This window comes from Drosophila ananassae, assembly GCF_017639315.1.
Source record: "Drosophila ananassae strain 14024-0371.13 chromosome 4 unlocalized genomic scaffold, ASM1763931v2 tig00000054, whole genome shotgun sequence".
NCBI lineage: Eukaryota > Metazoa > Arthropoda > Insecta > Diptera > Drosophilidae > Drosophila > Drosophila ananassae.
In genome coordinates this window covers 8,029,405-8,043,225 of record NW_025319037.1, presented here as the reverse complement: position 1 = coordinate 8,043,225, position 13,821 = coordinate 8,029,405, and the positions used below count along the sequence as shown (strand labels likewise).

The following is a 13,821-nucleotide window of genomic DNA, read 5'->3' as shown; positions in this document are numbered from 1 at the left end:
TGTTATCGGATCTTCTTAAGATCAAGCCCGTGTATTCGCCAGGCCCTGATGGAGTACCAGGCTGTGTTTTGAAGAACTGCGCCGAGGCTCTGTTGAAACCGCTCCTTAAACTGTTTAATCTATCTCTGGAAACTTCGATCTTTCCCCTTATGTGGAAGAGGGAATCTTAGGAATCTTTCATTATTCCGCTGCATAAAAAAGGGAGAAAATCCGACGCTGAAAATTATAGAGGCATCTCTAAATTGTCAGCAATTCCAAAGCTTTTTGAAAAACTTATCACTCCACATTTGCAACACCTAAGTAGTTCAATAATAACTCCGTGCCAGCATGGCTTCATGAAGCGCCGCTCCACTTTTACAACCTTATTGGAGCTATCATCTTTTGTCACTGATGGGTTCCGGAATGGATTACAAACAGATGTCATTTACACTGACTTTACTAAAGCATTTGACTCTGTTAACCATTCGCTTCTTATAAATAAACTCAGTCTTTTGGGATTCCCAACTGATCTTCTTATCTGGATTTCAAGCTACTTATCTGAGACAACCGCGTTTAGTCCGCGCCACATCTGAGGTGCCCCAAGGAAGGCATCTTAGACCCTTACTTTTACACGTTTTATTAAGGACTTGCCCCTTGCCTTAACTAATTCATTTGTACGTATGTATGCTGATGACGTTAAGCTATGTCTTCAGTATCAATTCACTAGCAATTTCATTCAATCCGATTTGGATAAATTTCAAAATTGGGGTTTAGCAAATAACCTAAAGCTTTATGGATCGAAATGTAAACTCGTGTCATTTTATCGATCTAGACCTCACCAGGCTATGTACTTTCTCTATGGGAACTCCTTAGAACGATTAACTCAGGTATATCTAACATGGTTAATAAAGCTGTGGGTGTTCTTGATTTTATTAAAAGATGGTCAAAAGAATTTAATGACCCGTACAGAACTAAAACGTTAAATACATCATTGGAATATCCGATTCTTGAGTATCGATCGTGTGTTTGGAGTCCTCAATACGGAGTACACCAAGATCACATCCGCACATAAACATTTCCTGACTTTCGCTCTTAGGGGACTTAATTGAGATGCAAATCTTCACCTCCCCTCTTATCATAGTAGACTGTCACTAATCAACTTACCATCTTTAACGACCCTTAGAACGATGCTGGGTGTCATCTAATATATAAAATTCTCTTGTCACAGTTTTCGTTACCATACTCCTCCGAAACGGCTTGACCGATTTTGATGAAATTTTTTGTGCTTATCCGGTATCTATGAGAATCGGCCAACATCTATTTTTCATCCCCCTAAATGTTAGGGGTAGTCCACCCCTAAATTTTTTATTTTTTAGACAAACAGAGAGACAGAGAGACAGAGAGACAGAGAGACAGAGAGACAGAGAGACTTTTGTCACAAAAGAAGATTCTGAACGCAACAAAAAAAAAACAACAGCTGGCAGTACGAAGTCTGCCGGGACAGCTAGTGTTTCTATATAATCTTATTAATGGAAATGTAGACAGCCAACATTTACTAACACGCATTTTAACGTTCCTAGAAGAAGGACTATAAACTTTCGTCCTCTACTCCTGTAGTTCGACATATGACCAACACGATCCGTTCAGGGTATTATGTTCGGACTACAATGGTCTCTACCGCATCTTGTCACTTTGCTCTACTAACAATCTTAAATCGCTTATATTAACCGCCTTATCTGTGCAAAACTCTTCCTCATGATATCTTTCACCTCACCATATACTTTTCGCGTAACTATCTCGGATCTATTCCCGCGATTCGAGCCGTACGTCACGCGGCAGCGTCCCTGGGTCGGTTGGACGGGAGGTGGGCTGTACGTATGCAGTAGAATGGGTAAAAAAATACAAAAGGACAGACGGCCATGCTTACATATATCGACTCAGGAGGTGATCCTGATTAATAATACTTTATGGGGTCGAAGATATCCTCTTTACTGCCTTGCACGTAACTGCTATTGGCCAAAATAATAAAAGCTTTTGGACTAAATCATACTTTAACTCACTTTTCAAAGTAAAGATTTTGGAACCAACAAGTGGAATACTCATTACAAAATGAAAAGTCTATAAACCCTTTAAAATTGTCGAAGTAAAATAGTCATTGAAATAGTTGGAAATAACTTTTTTATAAAACTTTTCTGAGTTGGCGCCACATAAAGAATTTTACGCGTTGTCGGTGGCGTTGTATAATTTTTACAGAAAATTTGTGTATCAAATCGTTTAGCTCTATATTTTATATTCTGCGAGATCCATGCGTTTAAGGGGGCAGGATGGTTTCAGAGGCTGAAAAATAGCAGTTTTTTGCGATTTTTTTTTGTTATGTCTGAGTAAATATATCAATTCAATTTTTTTACACAATTAATGGCTATATTTGGAGAGTATCTAGGAATTTTTATTTTTAAGAAATAATTATAATTTATCCCGTAACGGGCAGTCGACCGGAGTCGCTTCCAAAAATTGGTCTCTTGCGGTGCGTAAAGTCTGGCCTTACAGTGTTATCGGAAATACAAAAATTGAATTGATTTACTTAAAATATTAGTTTCTTGTGCGGATGAACGAAACCATTTTGAAAAATATGCGATTTTGAATTTTTGGCGCGGTTGTAAAGTCGGAGGAACCATTTTTACATAAAAATCCGCCCATTATTGCCCGTAAAAATGGTGAAAAAAAATTAAAAAAAAAAAAAGCATTCGTTCATCCGCAAGTATTTATTGTATTAAAGATGTGTGCAAAATTTTATTTAGATCCGAGCATTACTTTTTAAGTTACGTTACGCACCGACTTGAAAAAGTTGTTTTGAGAAAAACGCGTCTAAAGTTTTAAAAGCAATGGAAAGTATATGGAGAGAAAGAAACTAGAAAATCGGTATCTCAGCAAGTTTTAGTCCGATCGACATGAAACTTTCACAGGATATTCCTAAGATAATGTTCTATTATATAAAAAATTTCTGAAAAAAAATTTTTTTTGAAGTCTCAAACCATCCTGCCCCCTTAAAAATAAATGAAGCCAGTATGGGAATAAGAATATAAATTTCTATAACTTCTTTATAAATCGACTTATTTAGCTAAATATTGTTCTGTAGATATAAATCAAATTCCACAATATGCCATTTGTGGGGGATGAAAAGCATACATTTTATTTGATTGCATGCCAAAAATTTGAAACGCACTTGAAATGCGTGGGTATTATAGGAGTTGTATTTCTTATAATCTCTAAGATCCATTTGGCTAGAGATGCAGAATATATATGTACATATGTACGTTTACTTTATATGGTCGGAGATTCTTCATTCTTCATGATACATACATTCACACAAATACAACATACTCTTGTACTCTACGGGTACGGGAATTGAACAGTTTTCTTAAGGCTTCATCAATATTCTTTGCTTTTTTCTTTTATATAAAAGCTACAATACAATACCTATGAATTTTACTCATATATGAAACTTACAAAAGTTTACAATAAAAATTAAGAATACAAATTTAGAAAAATCTTATGGCTATCTGTGTATTATGCAGATTTGTTGTTCAAAAATTATATAGATGCAGCGACATTATGTTCATACGTTTCTACTCCGATCAGCTGTTTAGTTCAATATCGCCATCGTGTCACACAGCCACAATTTTTCGGGGCTTAAATATTTTTAGTTTTGTTATAATTTCTTTTAATGTTAAGTGTTTCTAATAGTGATTTCTATAACTATTTGTAACATTAGTAAACTTAATAAATAGAAAATTTTATTCAGCTTTAAAATGAAAAAGTACACAATTAATAACAGCCGATATTAATATTCGCACATGTATGTATGTATATGTTTAAGAATTCCAAAAAAATTCAGTGAATATAGACTTATAAATATATACTTAATACTTATACATATTTTATAAAAGTTTTGTTATTATTTATAACAGCTTATATTTTTAGGTATTTTTTAGAAATACGAACATAGTCTTATTTTATGAAAAATACGTATTGAAATATGCATATATATACTAATCTGAATTATATTATGTATGGGTATATATCTCGCAATATGATGGAATACTGTATATGTGCAAATTAACTGAAGCTCAGAAGCTCACAAATTTATTATGTTCGTAAATGATTTTAATTGAATACAATAATGCGAATCAACTCATACGGCTCATGAACAAATTCATTGTATGCAGCCGTTATATGGTTTTATAAATACATATATGTATGTATCTGTGTGTATATTAGGGTGGTGGTTTTCGTTGACGCATTTCAGTACCTATATGTGTTCACAGAATTCCATAATTTATAGTTATCTATATTTTGTCTTTCAATAAATACGAAGTGTTTAAACAAGTTCTATAAACACGCAAGCGAGTGTAATAAACGATCAGAGGTTTCGATTTATATTAATTTATTATTATGTTGTAAATACATAAAAGTAGTTAGATACGAACTCAATATTGAATTGAATTAAATCCTTTTATTCTTCTCTTTGAATTACCGTAGAAGTAAGTTTTAAGAAGAAAATATTAACGGGAATAAAGTTTCTTGGTTAGAATTCACGCAATATATAAACCTTTTATGGCATCAGTCATAAATTTAAAGATTTAAAGCTCTTATAGCTCTGAATGCTGGCTTAATATGTTTGCTGTTGGATATCAAATATGTTTTTCACAAACCAAAATAATATAAAATGCTATAAACGTTTGCCTAAAAATTAGGATTCAATTGTAATTTAACCATTTATTTTCTTAAAAACTCTTTCTTATTTTTATGAAAACTCTTTCTTGAAAGCTCAAAAGCTTTTTCTCTAATGTTCCATTTTTATATCCTTGCAGTGGATACTATTATTTTGGTCAAAAGTGTGCAACTCATTAAAGGAGACATATCAGATTTATAAAGGTTATATGTATATTCTTTATCAGGATCACGTCCTGAGTCGATCACGCAGTATATTAGTCGGAACGGTAGGGATCGGTCCACTATATCCTACAGCTGCCATTTAACTAATTGATAGAAAATGCATCTTTGGCATTGTTTGCACCTTTGAAGTGCATACTCCGAAAATAAAATGCACCGTGGTGATTATTGGTTGTTCCTTTCTCATAACCTTGCAATCTTCCTTAGCTACATAATAATGGATTTTGGAGCGCAAGCTAGTGCATTTTTTGCCGGATGCACCGAAGGATGATGCGCAAAAGAGTAGATGCTAATGTATTCATCACGCTTCAGGAGAAGTAAGAGGAATTAAATTTTGAGTGAAATTCGGAGCGACTTCTTCTGAAAATTTTCTCAGCTGGCCACAGAGGGGCATTGAGGACATGTGGTCAAGGTGCTATCTGCACACTTCACCCTTTCGAAAGCTTCTTCATGGCAAACTAGATTTTTCTGGAAATACGATTCATTGTAAAAATAGAATTTAAGTTGTGAGAAGGTGTTCATCAATTCAGCTTGAGCGCATCGCGAATATTTTAAATCAAACCGAACTTTGAAGTGGTCAGTTTATTTACTATGGATTTTTGAAGGTTTTTTTTTTTAAATTTGAGATATAAAAAAACCTACTTGTTAAACTGTTCTTGTTATATTAATTTGAAATAATATATGTTTTTTTTCCTATATTTTGAACGTCTTTTTTATGTTTAGCTAAAGCTTTTGTAGTGACCCCATAAAAAACCACAATTAAGTTGTACCAAATGTAAATGGGTAAAACTTTTTTGCAGAAATTTGCAGATGTGCTTAATATCTGAAAATTCTAACACTGTCTTAACTTTTTCAGGGTCAGTTATGCACTACAAACATTTGTTTTCGCTCATGTGCTTTTTGTCCTTTTGCTTTGTCTTTCGTTTTTTAAGTTTGTGTTTATTAATAGCTTTGATTTCTTTTTTTGTTTATTCCTTTAGTTTAAACTTTAATAGGTTCTTTTTATAAGTGTAATTTCTCACGTTCATATGTTTTTAATGTAAAACATTTTTAATGTGGAACGAAGAGGGTAGCGCCATTTTTTATACGATTATTTGAAGAAAATCATATCTTGTCAAAATTTAAAACAAAACATACGGAATTTCTATTATACCTTACTTTGGTATAAAGGATCCATTCAATTAAAGCTTAATTTATTTGCATGAGTAAGTGGTGACAGGAAGTGAAGAATAAAATCATGTGGTTCATGTAAATATTATTATTTTACAAAATAATATTTATGTTGTGAGTTACCGTCGTTACGATGTATCTACTAATATTTAAGAAATACTGAACCTATAGAAAATTAACAAGTCTTGAACATAATCACTGTCAGATGCAGGATCGTCATCTGCATTTGAGCTCACGTTGAAGTTATGTACTATCAACTCTGCCCTCAAATCTGCCGTAGAATTTAAATAAGTGGGTCTGAGGTCACGAGCAACCAATGAATAAGATCTGTCATGGTACTTTCTCTGGAACATTTCCGCGAAAAATTATCTCTATATCTTTTGATATCCTTATTGCGCGATTCCTGAGCTTCTTCAGAGAGTTGTCCAATCGGCAATGGTGCCCATTCAATGATAAGGTACCCGCGATTTAGTACTACATGAATCGACGTTGGCATGCAGTACCATGGATATTCTTAAACTAACATTTTTATCGAAATTTCGCGAAATATAAATAAATTATAATATAGCCGACACGAAAAACATTGGTTGACCACTCATCTCTATTAATCTCATAACTTTTAACGTCAGCAAAGGTAAAATACCAACGAAAAATTAAGTGACAGTTAAGTTGACAGTCATTTGTTTTATTCAGAGAAAATGATTCACATAATATAATATGTTATACATACCTTCAATAACACCCTCCATTGGACCAGATATAGACAAATCTTTTCTTTATCACTGAACAGACACTTTTTTAACTGCGCGCAATAATAAACTCTAGACACTTGACCGGCTTAACTCCGAGACGCGACCATTGGACGTGCTCTAAATCGCAAAATACACATGATAATTCATTCAGTTTCTTTCACAGTATACAGTAGTGCCCTCTCGAAGATTTTGCAAGCTTAAACTTGATAATTAAAAAAAAAAAATTTCGGGTTTTTGCCAGCTTTTCGAGAAAATCGGCCACTGTGCAACGTTTGTTTTAAAAGGTCAAATATTAAATTTTAGTGGTTTTTATACCCTTGCAGAGGGTATTATAATTTTGGTCAAAAGTGTGCAACGCAGTGAAGGAGACATCTCCGACCCTATAAAGATTATATATTCTTGATCAGGATCACCTCCTGAGTCGATATGAGCATGTCCGTCTGTCCGTCTGTCCGTTTCTACGCAAATTAGTCTCTCAGTTTTAAAGCTATGGAGTTGAAACTTTGCACACATCCTTTTTTCCTTTGCAGGCTCGGTCGACTATATCCTATAGCTGCCATATAACTGATTGATCGGAAATGCCATAACTTTGGTGTTTTTTAAGTTAGAGGGTTGGGACTTTCCACACATGTTATATTTGTACAAAATTTCATAAGGATCGGCCGACTATATCCTATATCTGTCATGGAACGATCGAAATTGGTATAACTTTGGGGTTTTTTAAGTTAGAAAGATGGGATTTGGTACAAATTCTATTTTGGGAAAAACAATCTGATTTGTCAAATTTCATAAGGATTGGCCGACTATATCCTATAGCTGCCATATAACAGATTGATCGGAAATGCTATAACTTCGTTTTTTTTTCAAGTTAGAAGGATGGGACTTTCTGTGCATTCTAATTTGGGCCAACTTATATGATCTGCCAAATTTCATCAGGATCGGCCGTCTATAGCCTATAGCTGTCATATAACTGATTGATCGGAAATGCTATAACTTCGTTGTTTTTCAAGTTAGAAGGATGGTTTCATAAGGATCGGCCAACTATATACGATCCGCTATATATATAACAAGAAAGGAAAGCTAACTTCTGGCGAAGCCGAAGTTGATATACCCTTGCAGTTCAGTCGCAGTCCGCTAGGTGGCGCCACCCATCTTATTTTATTAGATATATAGCGGATCGTATATAGTCGGCCGATCCTTATGAAAATTGGCAGATCAGATTGTTTTTCCCAAAATAGAATCTGTACCAAATCCCATCTTCCTAACTTAAAAAACACCAAAGTTATGCCAATTTCGATCGTTCTATGACAGCTATAGGATATAGTCGGCCGATCCTTATAAAATCCTTGTACATAAGATATTTTGGTCAAACGTAACATGTGTGGAAAGTCCCAACCCTCTAACTTAAAAAACACCAAAGTTATGGCATTTCCAATCAATCAGTTATATGGCAGCTATAGGATATAGTCGACCGATCCCGGCTTATATACTTATATACTGCCTGCAAAGGAAAGAAGGATGTGTGCAAAGTTTCAACTCGATAGCTATAAAACTGAGAGACTAGTTTGCGTAGAAACAGACAGACGGACAGACGGACATGCTCATATCGACTCAGGAGGTGATCCTGATCAAGAATATATATACTTTATAGGGTCGGAGATGTCTCCTTCACTGCGTTGCACACTTTTGACCAAAATTATAATACCCTCTGCAAGGGTATAAAAATATAAGATGCGTGGCGCCACCTAGCGGACTGCGACTCAACTGCAAGGGTATATACACTTCGGCTCCGCCCGAAGTTAGCTTTCCTTTCTTGTTTTTAAATAATTTTTTGAAAAGTCGCGCCATCCGTTTTTATGGAAGCTATACGATACGATTTTTTTACAGTGTGTTTAGAATATTTTTATAGATTTTTGGACAAAATTTCATTGCGATATCACCACTAGAAATATTTTTGACCAACAAGCCCAACCACTGTGCAATGGTGTCAGAGCTCAGCCTTTGTTTTACAGGTCTGCTCCGAATTCGACTCCATTGGGGATGCCAACATTCAGCGGTGCCTATGCCAACTGGCCGGATTTCTGCTCCCTTTTCCAAGTTTGGCAAGTTTACCTGTCTAAATTAAAGCTCAGGTGGCTTGTTTCTTACCTACGGGATACAGTGCAAGCGGTAGAAATTAGTGTCGCTAACTATGAAGTGGCACTTGATCTCTTACGAAATCGGTTCAGTCATCGACGTTTAATTTTTCAGGTTCATATCAAAGAGATCCTCCAACTACGAGTAGGTGAACCCGGGTCCATGTCTACGCTTCGGGAATCAATAATATTCGGGCCCTAATGAACTCCGAATCATTTACCAAGATTCACGTTTATACAAATCACTCTCCAGAAGCTGAACCTTGCCACAAAGGCCAAGTCGGAGGTTTCTCTCCCAGGAAGCCAGGAGGACAGCATTCTATTGTGGGAGTCCGTGCTTCGATTCATGATGAAAAGATGCCGGTCGTTCGAATGCGTGGACTTTGCAACCATCAGCTATCCAAGTGAGCTGAAATAGATTGTATACCAATCGAGCATCCGGTTGTTGCGCGCACATTGCTTAGTTGTGTAAGATTCATTGCCTTGCCAATCGAGAAGAGTTACGACGAAGTGCTATGGTTCGCTCATTGTGTGATTTGCCTACAGGAAAACCATATTGCACATGAATGCTCATCTTACCGCTGCGTAATATACAATCGTTGGCATCTTCGCAAACAATTGTCCACTGCTAAAAATGCTCCTATCGATGGTCCTATCGATGGTAACACCGTCATGATCCAGGATCGCAATGCCTCGATGCAATATTCTCGTTTGTTGTCGATCAGAAGACTCTCGGCCTTGCCGAGTGCAAATGGACTCAGACTGAGGCTGGCTTATCAACTTTAGCTTCGCAGCTCAAAATGCTGTGTAGCGGTGCTAACACCCCAACTTCCCCCGACCGCAGCATGTGCACTTTCTGATTCGAGCCTTCTTGTTCTTCTACCTGCTGTTAGGTGGCAAAAGAAAAGTTCCTACTTCCCCATTGCCCAAAGCACGCCATTTGGCTGGATGGTTTCTGGACGCGGTAGACTATCAAGGGTATCAAGACCTTCCTGTATTAGCGAACAAGCTGGAGTGCACAATGAAAATAAACGAAAAACATTAAAGGTTTGGCCCTCATGTGCTCATAGTAAAAATTTTACCTCAGAATTAGCCTATTGGGGGGAGCAAGCCCTGGTCAAGGGCATGGCACAAGTTTGTGGGTATAATAAACATTAAAATTGAACTATGCCTATGCCTGTATTAATTCGCCCTCTATCAAACTTGATTGATAGAGTTACAATATCTTTTATTATTTAATTATTTTAATATTGTAATAAGATATTAACAATAGCTTCTGAATTCACTTCTTCATTACATAGCAAACAGTCGTAATTTTTTTGTTGGTCGTAAGTTTTGAACTTTGTTCTTGTCAAACATCGGCTTGTGACTTTCCTTTAGCACTCATTCAGATTAAATATTAAATTTATACCCGTATTGCTAAGCGTTTTTGCGGGTGAGCAGTTTATTGATTTTGAAAAATTTGCAATCCAAATATTATTATTATTATTGTAAAATATAGAAAATTTTACAAAAGCCATAAATATATAGTTCCTCCTCTTTTGCTAGTTAATTAATTTCCAGTTACTTTTGTTTTATTATCTTTATCTATAATACACGTCTAATCATTTGAAACCACTTTGTATCTAATCCTAATGGTACCAATCTTTCCAGAGCTTTGGCCCTCTCCACCCCTGAAGATCCATATCACCCCATGCTTGAGGTTTTGGGGGAAACCATTTCTAATATCGATCAGAAGTCTCCCTGCGTGTAAAATAAGATTCGCTGTTTCCGTAAGGCTAACTTTCACAAACTTTATAGGTAAATTGTTATATTTGATTGGTTCGATATTCTGGTATGCAACGATATAAATTTTTTCAAACGACTTATTTACCTTCTAAAACCTCAGATCAGCCATACGCATACAACATTTAACTAGCTATTCTTTCCATCACTCTTTGAAAATAGTTTATTATTAGTAGATCTTTAAAGAGTTAAATCAGTTTATTCGCCAGCCCCAAATGAATTACCCGACTATGTGCTAAAATTCTTTGCCAGGGATCTGTGCAACCTCTTCATTAACTCTTTGACTTATCGTTGAAAACTTCAGCTTTTCCTTTGCATTCAACTGAAAGTATCCAATGCTGCCAACTACAGAGGCTTATATAAATTGTCAGATATTCCAAATTATTAGAAAAATTAATTACTCCTCATTAGCATCAACTTTGCTCTTCAATCATTTGTCCAGGTCAGTCCATGTCGGGTCAAGCAGCCGCCGGAAAGTTTAGCCGGCAATAATTTATTGAATTTGTTTCTTTTCTTTATCTTTATGTCTCGATTCGCGTCGCCCGCTCTCGTGCATTCGCCACCTGCATCTGCCGTCATGCGCTATCGTTGTCTCGCTCTCTCGCGGTATCTCTCGGTCGCTCCGCAGCATCAAGCGTTGAGCAGCTCTCCCGCGTTTATTATTCTAATTCTGTCTTCAACCCTACGCAATCACATACATATGTCACATACATTTTTCTTTATGTACATTCCCGCTTACTCCATGCTATATTTGGAGTCCCTCAAGGAAGCCATCTTGCCCGTTTACTGTATACTCATTATACCCTTGCAGAGGGTATTATAATTTTGGTCAAAAGTGTGCAACGCAGTGAAGGAGACATCTCCGACCCTATAAAGTATATATATTCTTGATCAGGATCACCTCCTGAGTCGATATGAGCATGTCCGTCTGTCCGTCTGTCCGTCTGTCCGTCTGTCCGTCGGTCCGTCTGTCCGTCTGTCCGTCTGTCCGTTTCTACGCAAACTAGTCTCTCAGTTTTAAAGCTATCGAGTTGAAACTTTGCACACACCCTTCTTTCCTTTGCAGGCAGTATATAAGTCGGAACGGCCGGGATCGGTCGACTATATCCTATAGCTGCCATATAACTGATTGATCGGAAATGCCATAACTTTGGTGTTTTTTAAGTTAGAGGGTTGGGACTTTCCACACATGTTATATTTGACCAAAATATCTTGTGTGCAAAATTTCATAAGGATCGGCCGACTATATCCTATAGCTGTCATAGAACTATCGAAATTGGCATAACTTTGGTGTTTTTTAAGTTAGAAAGATGGGATTTGGTACAGATTACTCTTTTGGCAAAATAATTCGATATGCCAAATTTCATAAGGATCGGCCAACTATATACGATCCGCTACATATCTAATAATATAAGATGCGTGGCGCCACCTAGCGGACTGCGAGTGAACTGCAAGGGTATATAAACTTCGGCTCCGCTCGAAGTTAGCTTTCCTTTCTTGTTTTATTTAGGATATTATAATTTTGGTCAAAAGTATGCAACGCAGTGAATGAGACATTTCCGATCTACAATTTCTGTAAGGCTTTACTAAACAAGCTGAACCTGCAAAAGATACGTTTTGAACATAGAAACAGTTTAAGATAGCCATGACTTTTTGAAAATATGAGATTAAAAACTCCAATTCAATTGACGAAAATCTTGTTTAACCATTTATATTAAATTAAATAAAAATATTTCGAGTTTACCTTTAAATCCAAAATTAAAATATGGTATGATATGATTTCAATAAGAAAATAAAAATCTTCCATAGGAAAATGTTTGGGGAAAAATCATAAAAGACCAAAAATTAATAAAGAAAATCTGAGATTTTAACTTTGAATGAGTATTCCAAAGATATGATAACTGCTAGATGTCATTTTTTTTATTTTAGTTGGTACACATACATTTCAAAAATGATATGTACTAGAAACAATTATGGTCATCGCCATTACACGGTCTACATATTTAAAATTAAATATAATAAAATTTGATCAATTTCTTCTCTTAGGTGTACCGCGGAAACTATGGGTGATAGAACCTATGTTTGTTCTGGACTTTGGTTCAGAGGAGCTTAAAGGTTATGCAGGTGAAATTATGCGTGGAGATTTTTTGCTGTTGGCTTGTGTAACTTGACCCCAGTTTTTACGAACTCGCTGGTACTCACTTACACAGACGATTTTAAACTTTGTGTGCAATACAAATCCTCTTCTGCCCAATCTGGTTTGGGTTAAATTAGGGTGAAGGTAATTTTTTTGCTGCCACCTGTGAAGCTCACATACCTACCTAGTGATGCCTATTTTTTTTCGAAAAAAAGACAAATTAAGAAAAAAAAAACAGGAAAAATAGGATGAAAATATTATAAAAAGTGTTGAAAAAAGGACAAAAAGTTTGTTTACAGTAATTTTTTTTTTTAATATTAAGATAATAGATTTAATGCATTTTTGATTATTTTTCTTTCGTCATTATTGCTGTAGCCTACAGCCAATTAATTGGATATACTTTTCAGGCAAGTTATAATTATGACCTACTTGAAAAATGTCATTTAATGTATCTAATTTTGGTTCCTAATTTTGGGTTTCACCAAGTTTACTTGGCTAAAAACTCTCTCTACCTCAACATTTGACAATGGCAATGAAAGCATGCTAAAAGAAAAATTCACCAGGTCCTTATAGGGGTTGCTGCCTGCAGAATCCTGACACCTCATCACTTATGACCAAAATTTTTAATTATTTTCAATATTTTCCAAATTTATTAGGTGAATATTGGAATATTGTTAAATTACTTTTCTTTTAATCCAGAATTAATTGGAAATATATTTAAAATAGGCATATTTGTGACCTTTTCGGAAGAACTAATATTAGATTTAAAAAAAAGGACAGATTTTCCGATGAAAAATCTAACAAAACGAAATTAGGTAATAAACTCGAAAATATGGAATAAATTCTTTCAACTTTTACTTTATTATAGGTGATTAATAAACTTTAAAGCTAATAAACTTTATTATTTTTA

At 35.4% G+C, this 13,821-nt stretch overlaps 1 protein-coding gene across 4 annotated transcripts in view; it reads left to right on the top strand.

Moving 5' to 3' along the window:
- Nucleotides 1-3,277: 3,277 nt before the first annotated feature.
- The window catches only part of LOC6502706 (growth/differentiation factor 8), a 410,457-nt gene continuing 399,913 nt past the window's right edge, over nt 3,278-13,821 (top strand). Inside the window, exons 1-2 of one of the 4 annotated variants that reach the window (XM_044717610.1) lie at nt 3,278-3,835; nt 10,643-10,789. The gene's annotated coding sequence lies outside the window, so the exon portion shown is untranslated. The remainder of the gene's footprint in view (nt 3,836-10,642; nt 10,790-13,821) is intronic. The other 3 variants (XM_044717611.1, XM_032455867.2, XM_044717609.1) reach the window with 3 other exon arrangements.